Consider the following 14,001-nt stretch of genomic DNA (forward strand, 5'->3'; position numbering starts at 1 on the left):
GGCCATTTCCTAGACTTTACACCCAAAGCACAAGCAACAAAAGAAAAAATAGATAAATGGAAACTCCCCAAGCTTAGAAGTTTCTGTACCTCAAAGGAATTTCTCAAAAAGGTAAAGAGGCAGCCAACTCAATGGGAAAAAATTTTTGGAAACCATGTATCTGACAAAAGACTGATATCTTGCATGTATAAAGAAATCCTACAACTCAATGACAATAGTACAGACAGCCCAATTATAAATGGGCAAAAGATATGAAAAGACAGTTCTCTGAAGAGGAAATACAAATGGCCAAGAAACACATGAGAAAATGTTCAGCTTCACTAGCTATTAGAGAGATGCAAATTAAGACCACAATGAGATACCATCTCACACCAATTAGAATGGCTGCCATTAAACAAACAGGAAACTACAAATGCTGGAGAGGATGTGGAGAAATTGGAACTCTTATTCATTGTTGGTGGGACTGTATCATGGTTCAGCCACTCTGGAAGTCAGTCTGGCAGTTCCTTAGAAAGCTAGATATAGAGATATCCTTTGATCCAGCGATTGCAATTCTCGGTATATACCCGGAAGATCGGAGAGCAGTGACACGAACAGATATCTGTACGCCAATGTTCATAGCAGCATTATTCACAATTGCCAAGAGATGGAAACAACCCAAATGTCCTTCAACAGATGAGTGGATAAATAAAATGTGGTATATATACACGATGGAATACTACATGGCAGTAAGAAGGAATGATGTTGTGACACATAAGACAACATGGATGAACCTTGAAGACATAATGCTGAGGGAAATAAGCCAGGCACAAAAAGAGAAATATTATATGCTACCACTAATGTGAACTTTGAAAAATGTAAAACAAATGGTTTATAATGTAGAATGTAGGGGAACTAGCAGTAGAGAGCAATTAAGGAAGGGGGAACAATAATCCAAGAAGAACAGATAAGCTATTTAACGTTCTGGGGATGCCCAGAAATGACTATGGTCTGTTAATTTCTGATGGATGTAGTAGGAACAAGTTCACTGAAATGTTGCTATATTATGTAACTTTCTTGGGGTAAAGTAGGAACATGTTGGAAGTTAAGCAGTTATCTTAGGTTAGTTGTCTTTTTCTTACTCCCTTGCTATGGTCTCTTTGAAATGTTCTTTTATTGTATGTTTGTTTTCTTTTTAACTTTTTTTTTCATACAGTTGATTTGAAAAAAGAAGGGAAAGTTAAAAAAAAAAAAGAAAAAGAAAAAAGACAAACAAGGAAAAAAAAAAAAAGATGTAGTGCCCCCTTGAGGAGCCTGTGGAGAATGCAGGGGTATTCGCCTACCCCACCTCCATGGTTGCTAACATGACCACAGACATAGGGGACTGGTGGTTTGATGGGTTGAGCCCTCTACCATAAGTTTTACTCTTGGGAAGACGGTTGCTGCAAAGGAGAGGCTAGGCCTCCCTATAATTGTGCCTAAGAGCCTCCTCCCGAATGCCTCTTTGTTGCTCAGATGTGGCCCTGTCTCTCTAGCTAAGCCAACTTGAAAGGTGAAATCACTGCCCTCCCCCCTACGTGGGATCAGACACCCAGGGGAGTGAATCTCCCTGGCAACGTGGAATATGACTCCCGGGGAGGAATGTAGACCCGGCATCGTGGGACGGAGAACATCTTCTTGACCAAAAGGGGGATGTGAAAGGAAATGAAATAAGCTTCAGTGGCAGAGAGATTCCAAAAGGAGCCGAGAGGTCACTCTGGTGAGCACTCTTACGCATACTTTAGACAACCCTTTTTAGGTTCTAATGAATTGGGGTAGCTGGTGGTGGATACCTGAAACTATCAAACTACAACCCAGAACCCATGAATCTTGAAGATAATTGTATAAAATGTGGCTTATGAGGGGGGACAGTGGGATTGGGGGGGCCATAGGGATCACACTCCCGTTTGTCTAGTTTGTGGATAGATGAGTGGAAAGGAGGGGGAAGGAAACAAACAAACAAACAGACAGACAAGGGCGCCCAGTGTTCTTTTTTACTTTAGTTGCTCTTTTTCACTTTAATTATTATTCTGGTTATTTTTGTGTGTGTGGTAATGAGGGTGTCGGGGATTGATTTTGGTAATGAATGTACAACTACGTAATGGTACTGTGAACAATCAAATGTACGATTTGTTTTGTATGACTGCATGGTATGTGAATATATCTCAATAAAATGAATAAAAAATACACAATGAGATACCACTGCACACCCACTAGAATGGCTAATATTTAAAAAATGGAAAATAAGTGTTGGAAAGGATGTGAAGAAATAGGAGTACCCATTTAATGTTGCTGGGAATATAAAATGGTGCAGCCATTGGCAGAAAGAGTTTGGCATTTCCTTAGAAAGTTAAGTAAAGAGTTATTGAATAACCTGGCAATCCCACTGCCAGGTAAATAACCCAAAGAATTGTAAGCAAGGACTTTAATAGATATTTGCAGATGGATGTCCACAATGGCATTATCCATAAATGACAAGAAGTAGAAGCAACCCAAGTGTCCATTAACAGATAAAAGGAAAAATAAAATGTGGTATATGAAAAAAAAAAAAAAGAAAACCCGAAACATCCCAGACCCTTTATCCCCACCCCTACCCCCACCCCCATTATTGACTTCTAGTATTGTTGTGGTACATTTGTTACGGTTGATGAAAGAATATTAAGATACTATTAACTCACAAACACTGGGGACTGATGGCTTGACATGCTGAGCCCTCTGTCTTGGGGCTTGCTCCTATGAAGCTTGTGACTGCAAAGGAGAGGCTAAACTTGCATATAATTATGCCTGAGTCTCCCCGAATGCCTCTTTTTTGCTCAGATGTGGCCCTCTCTCTCTCTCTAGCTAAGCCATCTTGGCAGGTGATTTCACTGCCCTCCCACTTACGTAGGACCTGATTCCCAGGGGTGTAAATCCTGGCAACGCAGGATGTGATTCCCAGGGATGAATCTGGACCTGGCATCTTTGGATTGAGAACATCTTCTTGACCAATAGGGGATGCAAAATGAAACGAAATAAAGCTTCAGTGGCTGAGAGATTTCAAATGGAGTTGAGAGGTCACTCTGGTGGACATTCTTACACACTATATAGATAACAAATTTTAGGTTTTATTGTCTTGGAATAGCTAGATGTAAATACCTGATACTACCAAACTCCAACCCAGTAGCCTTGACTCTTGAAGATGACTGTATAACAATGTAGATTACAAGGGGTGACAGTGTGATTGTGAAAACCTTGTGGATCACACTCCCTTTATCCAATGTATGGATAGGTGAGTAGATAAAAGGGGACAAAAACTAAATTAAAAATAGGGTGGGATGGAGGATGATTTGGGTGTTCTTTTTTATTTTTATTTTTTTTTCTTATTCAGATTCTTTCTGGTATAAGGAAAACATTCAAAAATAGATTGGGGTGATGAATGCACAACTATGTGATGGTTCTGTGAACAGTTGATTATACACCATGGATGACTGTATGGTATGTGAATATATCTCAATAAAACTAAGTCTAAAAAAAAGCAAAAAACACTGGAATAGAGTAACTTAAAAGCTATGGGACCTTAGGCAAGTATTTAAACCTTACTTCTCAGGATCTCAGTTTTATTATCTATGAAATGACTATGCCAAATAAAAACATCTTTGAGTCTTGCAGTCTTAAAAAAAAAAAAAGATACTATTAACTGTAGTCCATAGTTTGCAATAGGTACATTTTTTTCTCCACATATCACTCAATTATTATTAACTCCTTGTAATAGTGTCATACATTAGAACAAACTTTCTTATAGAGGAGAAACTGAGGCTTGGAAAAGGTCTAAGTTCACAGAGCTGGAAAGTAGAGGGGCTGAGGCTGGAAACCCCTGCTTGAGGCGAGAGCCAGGGCTTTTGACCACCAGGCAGCTAAAATGGGATAAGTCAGTGGAAGGAAGTGGGGAACCCCAAAAGCAGATGATGTTTCAAAGAGTCCAGCCATGAAGGTCAGGAGCTGGCATCCCTCATTTAGTCCTAACTAAGGCTACCTTGTGAAGCTCTTAGGGAAGTGTCAGTAAGATTCGTGGAGTGTGCATTATGTGGACTTTGGTGAAGAGCTCAGGCTCTGGGGTCAAACAGCCCGGGTCCAAGTCCTGGCTCCTCCACTAAATCTCTGTGCGACCTTGTGATGATTGGGTTCATGTGTCAACTTGGCCAGGTGATGGTGCCCAGGTGTCTGGGCAAGCAAGTACTGGCCTCACCCTTACTGTAATGACATTTGTTTGTGATTAATAAACCAGAAGGCTGATTTATTAAATCATCAGTCAGTTGTTTGCATCTGTGGCTGATTACATCAAGAAGGGAGGGTCTTCTGCAATGAGATAATTCAGTCAGCTGGATTTAACCCAATCAGTTGAAGACTTTTAAGGGAGAAGAGAGAGAACTTTCAGTTCTTCTTCAGCCAGCTAGCCTCTCCTGTGGAGTTCATCAAAGACCTTCATCGGAGTTGTCAGCTCATTCCCTGCCCTACAGAATTTGGACTCATGCATCTTGCCCTATGGAATTTGGACTTGTGCATCCCCACAGTTGTGTGAGACATTTTTGTAAAATCTCATATTTACAGATATCTCCTGTTGGTTCTGTTTCCCTAGAGAACCCTAAGTAATACAGACCTCATGCCTCAGTCTTTTTGTCTGTAAAATAGGGAAAGTAACTATTCCGTGCTCATAGGGCTGCTCTCAGGATGAAGTCAGGCAATGTAGAGTGCCTGGCTCATAGTAAGCCCACAATCTGTGTGAGTTAATGTATATTATTATTATTATTATTATAAATATTATTTTATTCAACATTTGAAGCTGGTCTGTGAAGAAGGAATATACAAGGGGGAGCCATTTATGAACCCTGAAGCATATTTCCTCTCATGCTCCTGGAAAGGGCAAAGATCAGAGTAGAAGGGAGGAGTATGCCAGAAATTCCCCTCAGTTATACAACCATGCCCATCCTCTGGCACATACCTGTTGGCCTTGCAAAGTGTGGATAGGGAAACACTATGATCCTACATTCTGATAGCCAAGGGTGCAGCAAGAAGCAGGAGTAGCCTTGAGGGATATTTATGGGCCTATTGCACAGGTGTTCTCCAGATTTCCCTGACTGTTCCAAGGTGAAGAAGCAATTTTGCATTTACCATTAATCTTGCAAACAAATGCATGGAGAGGCCCTGGCTGGGAATTTTCATATTAATTGGTTGTGGCCTCAGAACTGAGTCCAGAGCTCATTAGGCAGGGCTTTGAGCAGTAGGCCACTGTGCTCATTTTGCGGTGGTGTCGCCACGTGGGGTCTACAGCACACTATGATCCTGGCCTGGGGGTGGGTGATGCTTGGTGCTTGGGACTCCCCACTGGCACCAGGGTCTTGGGATCCAGAACCCCAACTAGAGGGAGAAAGGGCTATAGGGTTGGAGAATGACAGGCTGGGGAGAGGACCCAGTGTGGTTCAAACACCTTTGTGATCCTGGGGTTGTGAAAAGTGTGTGGCACTTGTACTTGGGAGACTGAGGTTCAAGTCTGGGCCCCCCACTTAGTGCCTTTTGGAACTTGGATCACTGCCCTTCTCTGAGTCTCAGGCTCTTCATCTTTAAAATGGACACAAGGCAAATGCTTAAGGTTACTGTGAGGACTAAATGAAACTCTACCATTACCCTTAGGTCAGAATAGACGCTGCTTGTGGGATGTGACTACAGGATCCTAGAACTCTTTTCTTCAAACCCCAATCCCTTCTGCTATAGGATGGCTGAAATGCTCCCATTAATGTTCCATTTCTCAAAAAATATATATCCATTGATGAGGCCCTAGGGCAGGTAAAGAATCAAAGAGCAGGGTTGTTTTGGGGGATGGGGTGGAAGGAGAGAAGCAGAAGGCACTGGGAGCTAAGAGATGATGAGAGAGACCTCCTGACAATATGTACCAGACTTTAAAGTTTATATAGTACACTCATATTCACTGGTCCATCTGCTTACCTTCCAAATCAAGAAGTGGACAGTTTCTGGCAACAGTAACTTAGTTACTTTTTCTGCCTTCAATTTTACTTAAGGTGCCCTGAGTGAACCTTACTTCTCCCTCCTTGTCTCAGGCCACCCCCTTGGCTCTTCTTCCATCATGTCTAGTATGTCTTGGAGCCTTCTCCAAAGCACTACCATATACCTCCACTAACTTAATCATTTCACTCATTTATTCAACCAGCCAGTTAACCAACCAATGAACCAACTAACCATCTAGTTATCAAGTAGCCAAGTGAATTGACTAACCAACTAGCCAATGAATCACTCAACCAACTAACTACTCAAATGATTAACCAACAACCAACTCATTACTCAATTAACCAAATAACCAATGAACCAGACAACTAATCAGCTAATCAACAAACCAATTAATCAGCCAACCAAACACTCAACCAATCAATGAGTAACTAATAAGCCATCCAAACCACCAGTCCATAAACCAAGTCACCAACCAACTAGCCACTAACCAACAAATCAACCAAAATGTACTGGTGTTGGGCAATTCCCCACAACCAGGCTGACTTAGCTCAGGGAAAGGGCTGTCTCCTGTTGGGGCTAATAGGAGCCTCCTGGTAAGTGGCCTCATCTTCACACACCTCTTTGTGCAACTCAGAGCCAGGAACTTTCCCTTTTGGGCCTCTGTTTCCTTATCTGACTAGAGCAGTGGTTTGCATAGAGGGTTCCTCAGGGCGCAGGGTTCCGTGGAAGGGCCCTGAGGCTGCCTTGAGAGGTGAGAGGCAGCCAGGTGGGCAAGGACTGGGACTTTCATCCCTGCTTTCCCCAGAGAAGCTCCAGATTTTGTATATTTTGTATATTGGGATTTTGAGGAAGATTTTGTTTGAAGAAAGGCTTCAATGTTTTAACAATGTTTAATTGGGTTACCGTTTCAGCTCTGAGGGCCAATGATTGTGTGCTGGTGGATGGGGAGGAGGCAAGAAGGAGATTGGGGTCTGGACCTGAAATTTCCAGTTGTCAGAAAGGAAAGCAGAGTAGGCCGTCTGGGTCTTGGTGGAATGTGGGACTGCTGAGTTCCAAGGAGGAGCAGTTGGGAGCCTGAATTACTAAGAAACTCTCAGAGACCCGCATGTTGGTAAGGGGCTGAGTATAAGTAGCCCCTAACCAGTTTCCTCACTCGTTTCCAAGCAGAGCCTGCTCCCCGTGTTCCAGGGCTGCCCGAAGCATAGAATTTCTAAACAGCTTCTGGTAGGAAATGGGATGCCCTTGGCCTCAGAGCCCACTAGGAACTGACTCCAAAGGACCTTCCGGCCACGCCTGGGACTGACCATCTGCCTGTTTCTCAGAGTCGCCACAGGGGAGGGAACACGGAGACCTTGGGGATGTGCAGGAAGACTTTGTGAGTCACACAAAGCCATTGCAGCCCGATCCTCAGAGGCCCCTGGATTTCTTCCTCGAGTTTGCACTGTGGGGGAGAAAGCACAGGGTTGGGGGGCATGACTTGGATTGAACCTGATTCACTCTGAGACCTTGGGCAAGTCATGTTGCTTTTCTGAGCCTCCATTTCCTCCTCTGTGTAAGCTGGGGCTCATCACTGTAAAGTACAAGGCCAAGAGAAGGGCATGTCCCCATTTTATAGATGGGGAAACTGGCCAATCAGTGACTTCTTAGAAGAGCTGGGATTGTAATTAAGGTTTCTGAGTTAACATCTCTTTCCTTAACTCTGTAGTTGTATCTAGGATATCTTCTTCTCTCTCTCTGGAGGACTTTTTACTTTCAGGCATGGTGGAACCAGCCTTGTCTGGGAGGGTTTTTGTTTGGTTCCATCAAAACACACAGGAATGACTTTGGGGGTCTCTTTCTGGATCTCACTGAGCTCTTCCTTTAAGCCTCTCTATCTTCTCCGCTCTGCCTCCGATAGAATATGGGTTTAGATCTCTCTCAGGGTACATTAAGCATCACCAGCCAGCCTGCCCACTGATCCAAGAAGACATAATTTATTCTGAAGCATCACTGGGAGTTTTTGATTTATTGGTCATGGGTCAGCTGTGTTCTTTAGGTAGCTTATTGTCATGCCATTAAATTTTTGGAGATTAAGACCATGATGGGGAAGATAAATTTAGTGACTCTGGGGATCATTGGAGAGCAGCTCCCAGGAGAGGCCCCACACACTCTCACGGTCACCTGGCAAGAAGTGAGTCTCTTTCTGCCGCTTTTCATGGAAGGTTACAATGTGGCCGTCCCATGAGAAGGAGATTTGAATCCCAGAGTGAGAGGCTTATCATTCCTGGAGTCAGAGGGTGTTCTCATGCTAGCATCATAGACTATTTGAATCGGAGTGTCACAGACCATTAGAGTAAGAAGAGTTCTTTGAAATCATGTTGTCTATCCCACTCATTTTACTGATGATGAAACTGAGGCTCAGAGTAGGGAAATAACGTGCTCAGAGCACTCAAACTGGAGTGTTACACCCTGGCTCTCATTCCAGTGCTCCTTTTGTCACAGCAGGATGCCTTTCTCCTAGAGGTGGGAATTAGCTGCATAGTGGAGGAAAAGGATTTTCGAAGTGGCCTGCTATCTCCACAGGCACCTCACTTTACAGATAAAGAACCTGAGGTTCAGAGAGGACAGTGATCTCTTGAATGTAAATTTCACAGGGACCGCTTGGTTCTGCGTTCCCTCCCCAGCACCGCCTCTAGGGAATATTGCAGGTGAAATAAGCATTTATTGAATGAATGAATAAAATAATGAATGAATGTTCATCAGAAGATCTGGAACTAGCTAGAAACCTGTGATTTAACCACTTTTGACCTGCATTTGGGCTCGTTGGCCAATTTCATGGGGCTTCGTGGATAGTAATACATTACACTGGCTTTCAGCGCCCACTTGCAGAATATGCTTTCCCCACCAAATCTCCCCTGGTGATTTCCGGCAATGGCAGCTTCCCTGGTGCACAGGCTCAGTGTCCAGTCGCGTTTTGTGTGATTCCCATATGGTCATGAGAAGCAGGAGGGGAAACAGGGGTCCCAAGGCAGAATCTTGGCATCTCAGACAGAGGGAATTTTCTTTTAGAAAGCTTTAAAGGTCCCAAAGGAAAGAAATAAGGTTTGCTTCCCTGCCTCCCGCAATGCTTAGCTTTAGGCGGGTACTCCCCACCCCTTTTAGGCGAACTCCATCTAGAGGGAAGTTCCTCTGGAGGCTCTAGCGCTAAGACATGCTTCTAGGGATACATCTGAAATAGATCTGGGAGATTAAGTCACAGCCCAGGAGGGAGCAATGAGCCTGGGAGCTGGAGTAAGGCTGGGCAGGCAGTGGGATGTGGTGCTTCTTATTTGAATGTATAAGAAGGGAGAGGCTGCAGTGTCAAGGGAGGGAGGGGATGAGAGGCCTGGGGCTCCTTCTCTTTGCAGATGGCAACGGGGTGATTTAGCACCAATTAAGCATTATGGCAAAGGCATTATCAGGACAAGGACACTGCCCTTGTAGAGACCAGGCATCAGTACTTGAAATAGAAGCAAACAATCAGTTGAAATAATAGCATCCAACCCCTATAGTTTCAATCCACAGAGACTGTTTCTGAGCACCCACTGGGTGTTGAGCTCTCTGTAAGGCACCACAGGAGTTAAGAGAGGCAAGTATAAGAACAGGGTCTGGAGCCAGGCTGCCCAGGTCCGAGTCCTGGCTCTCCCTCTCACTAGCTTTGTGACCTTGGGTAAGTCACTTAACTGAGCTTCTGCTTCCTTGCCTGTAGATTGGGGTTAATAGCAGCATCCACCTCATACATTGTTGTGAGGATAAAGTGAGTGAATATGCATAAAGCACTTAGCGTGGGGCCACCCACACCAGGGGCTCTGTGAGTATTGCCATTGTTGCTCTTAGATGTAACCAGCATTAATGTCAGTATATATGGGGCTGCATGGACGGGAGTGCCCAGATCACAATGGCTCTCAGCCCCTACTTGCAGGACCTCACTCCCCCCGCCCCCATCTCAAAGTCTTCCCCAGTAATTTCCAGGAGTCTCCAGGGCCACTTCCTTAGCACTCAGGATCTAAGCATCTCTCGGTGTTTGTGTCCCTCATCACTCCCCCATGCCCCCATCCTGTCTGGAACCATCTTGACTACATCAGGCGAACTCTTCCATTTATTTTCCCAAGTAATTTGGAGCCAAACACCACATTTTGCTTTTGTGGCTCTTGCCAGACAGACCAGGCCCTTGGATTGGGATGGGCTGGTCTGCCCATGTTGGGGCAGGCGGCTACATGGAGTCACACCTGAACATGGTACATCTTGCAGAGCATCAGTTTTGCTGGATGATTTTGAGGTGGGGAAATGAAGCAATTTAATCCATTGGCAGGGTGGGGATCCCTGCAGCTTTCACTACCTCATTTTTGTTCTTCCTCGTGGGAAGGAAAGTACAATATTGCATCAAAGTTATGCTTTGAGACAGGGTTTTTCTTAATCAAACATTTATGTGATGGTTAGCTGATACCAGGTGCTATTCTGAGGCTTTTCAACCCTTACAACAACCTGTGAGGTTAGGGACTCCTGTTTTACAGATGTGGAAACTGAGGCCCAAGATCATACAGCTAGAAAGTGGTTGAGACTGGATGGACCAGGGGATGTGTGCACCCAGAGCTTGCATCCTCTCCTTTCTAGACCATACTCGGAGCACCTGGAACCCGGAATTCCCTGCCCAAAGGGCCCACAAGTTCTCTTCCTTGAATCTCTTCTCCCAGAGGCAGTACACACCTGGCCCAAAAGGTGGCTGAGGAGTGGCTGTTTGTGGGGAATGTAGAAAGAGTTTGGACATGGGCATTGGGGTGTGTGTACATCTGTAGCTGCAAGGATATTTACAGGGTGGGATGGAGCCAGGGGTAAGGAAAGAAGGGTGGGCCATTGGCTCATGTGCTATATTCTAGCATGGAACCCTAAGGAACATGAGAATTCCCAATTGTGGAGGTGGGAGGATTTGTCAAGGTAGGAGGGTTGGACACCTTGTATTTAACAGTTAGTGTGATTGACTGATGATTTTAACCATTTAGATGTATTATATGTGGGCCTCCATTTGTGCTCTTGGCCCAGGGCCCCAAACTGTTAGGTGGGTCTGTGAAGTGGGTGCTGAGCTATACCACCCAGACCCCTGTCAGCACTGAAGGACCTGTTGCCTCAGAGGCTGGGAGGGCTGCAGGAAGATGGCCCTCAGCTGTCATCCCCTTTTGGGATTCCCTTTGCTGCAGAGAGTCCCCTCACCCATGGGGATGCCCCTTCTGGGAGCAGTCCGCAATTGATGAGTGGGTGGGAGGGGGGAGGTGGTTATAGACAGGTTTGGCCTCTTGCCCCAATTCCACACAGCTCTGTATGGCCATGCCAGCCCCAGAGTTCTCTGGAGTTAACTGAAGCTTCAGTTAAGACTACATCACAGCCTGACTTCTCAGTCTGCCCAATCCTGCTTCCTTGCCTCCCCCCAAGTGGTCGATACCCTCAGCGCACAGCTTTGCAGTTCCTCCCACTGGGGGTCTTGTCTTCTGCCCTGCCCCATTGGGGTTGGGCTTGGCCGTAGGACTTACTCTGGTCAGGGGGATGCAGGTGGAAGTGACAGTGTGCCAGTTCCGCAGCCCAGGCCTTAAGAGTCCTTCAGCCACCACCATGAGAAAAACGTGATGCCCCAACTAGCCTACTGGTCCAGGGAGGCTGAGAGACACATGTTGCAGATCTGGATCCAGCCAGCAGCTTGCAGCTGAGTCTAGCTGAGTGCATCCAGATCACCGGACCCCCACCAACTTACAGATGTATGAGTGAAAATAAATCCTCCCACCTTCACAATTGGGAATTCTCAGGTTCCACAGAGTCTTGGGGAGTTTGTTAAGCAGCATTACGGTGGCAAATACTGACCAATACAAAAGCTATCCATGCTTGTTTTAATAGAAAAAATAAATATTTCCCCTTCTAATTCCTAAGTCAAATAGACACTGTGGGAAGAGGTTGATGTTGTCATTAGCAAAGCATTGGGGGAGCTCAGGGTAGTTTGTGCCTCAGGCTAAGAAGCATGGAGTTAGGTGAAAGGGTTTGAAAAATTGCAAATGCTGCTAGAATGTGTAAGGACTGCTGTGGTCATTACTTTTCTCTTATATATCTGGATCAGGCCAAAGTGCTAGTCAGATGCCCAGATCCCAGCTGATGCTTCTACCAAAATCTCATCTCAGGGGTCTTCCCACAGATGCCAGGGAGGAGGCCTTGAATTCCTGATGTGGGGGATAGCACAGCTCCAGCCTTTATTATCGTCAGCTTCCACATGTGGAAGAGAGCCGAGTGTGCCAAGTGGTTCAAACACAGGGACAGCTGCTGGCGTTGGGACATGTGGGAGTGTTCTGGTTTGACAAATTGTAGCCCTACTGGCTGGCTCTCACTGATTTTAGGAAGGAATCCTTGGCTTTGCAAGGTAGGAATATGACCACTCAGTTCCTCATTCTAGTAGCATCACTGGTCCAAGACAGGGGCTTCAGGAATGACACTCTGCTACTTACTAGTCAAGGCTCTTGGGGGTATGTCTGAACCTCAGTGTCCCCATCTGCCCCCCTCTGTCCATGGGCAAGACAATACCTTGGACATTTATCTTGATGATGAATGAGGATGAGCCAAGCTCATTCCCACCTCTGCCTCATGCAGTCCACCACCTGATTTTGCATGCTGTAATGTCTCATCATTCATGTCTCAGTTTCTAAAACATACTCAACTGTTCACAGCACTGCTGAGTATCATCGCAGCCCCCCCACTTTATGCATGTTTAAGCACCTAGATCTGAAATTATCTTATGTGCTTCCATGTTTATTACTCATCTATTTCCACTGGACTGGATGACAGCAGCTCATGCATAGCACAGGGCCTGGCAAATAGTAGCTGCTCAATTAATCTTTGAATGGATGAATAAATGGAAAGATGGCCACAGACTGTCTAATGCATAATAGCCATATGGTGACTATATATATTCCCCCCCCCCTTTCATTTCCTCATCTGAGACATTCCAGACAAGCTCATGGTCTGTGCCTAAAATTATTGGGAATAACTTTTAATGTTTCAGTTAATTCCTACAATCTCTGTTTCAGAGCTTACAAACTGGGCATCTGCAATCCATGTGACTTTCAGATATACACTGGTGAATTTGAGCCAAATTCTAGAAACCAAGAGATTTCATATTTAAAGAAACCACATTTTCATATATTCTGGGAAAACTGGCATCTATCTGGCAAAGCTGAGTCTGCATTTCTGTTTGGCACGGAGGGACTGGAACTGAGTTGCCACCACCCCGTTGAGTCAGTCCCTGCCATTCCCTCTTTGAACCCCTGCCCAGTTCATCCATTTCCATGACCTGCCAGGCATCTGCCAGCATTTGCACCCCGTGATCAATGGCCCCACTGAATGGGTCAGAGCTGACCACACTGCCCACCTCCCATTTTAGCTATGGGCTTCTCCCCCAAGAACTCACTGCCCTGAGATTGGCTTCAGAGACCCTTTTTCATTCCAACTCCCACCTCATCCCTCACCCTTGGTGTACAGATTTTGAAACACACGCAATTGATTTGCCAAGAATGGTTGATTAATTAGAGCAGAAGACTCACTGCAGGAGAGCAGCGGGAAGCCGTTTTGATCTCTGATGCCTCTCGAATTTCTCTGTGTTTGTTCTGGCCCCAGATGGGGCACAAGTTAGGCAGTGGGGGCTACTGGATGCAGATGGTTTGCTATTTATGACAACCAGCCAGCCCCCTCTCCCCCAGCCTTTCTCTTGCTTCTTGTGATCTGCCCCATTGCTGGGAGGGAGGTGCTTTGGAGCCTGGGCTAAACACAGGCCCACACCTGGCAGGCTGTGGGGGTTACATTTTGTTCTTTCCCGAAACTTTGTTATCACCCCCAGGTGACAAGGTAGAGAAAAAGTCAGGGAGAAGTAGCTGGGATCTGAGAGGTTTCTTTTAGTACCTGGTTACCCAGGTGTGGTTCTTGGCCCAGAAGCAT

Source organism: Choloepus didactylus, chromosome 23 (assembly GCF_015220235.1).
Source record: "Choloepus didactylus isolate mChoDid1 chromosome 23, mChoDid1.pri, whole genome shotgun sequence".
NCBI lineage: Eukaryota > Metazoa > Chordata > Mammalia > Pilosa > Megalonychidae > Choloepus > Choloepus didactylus.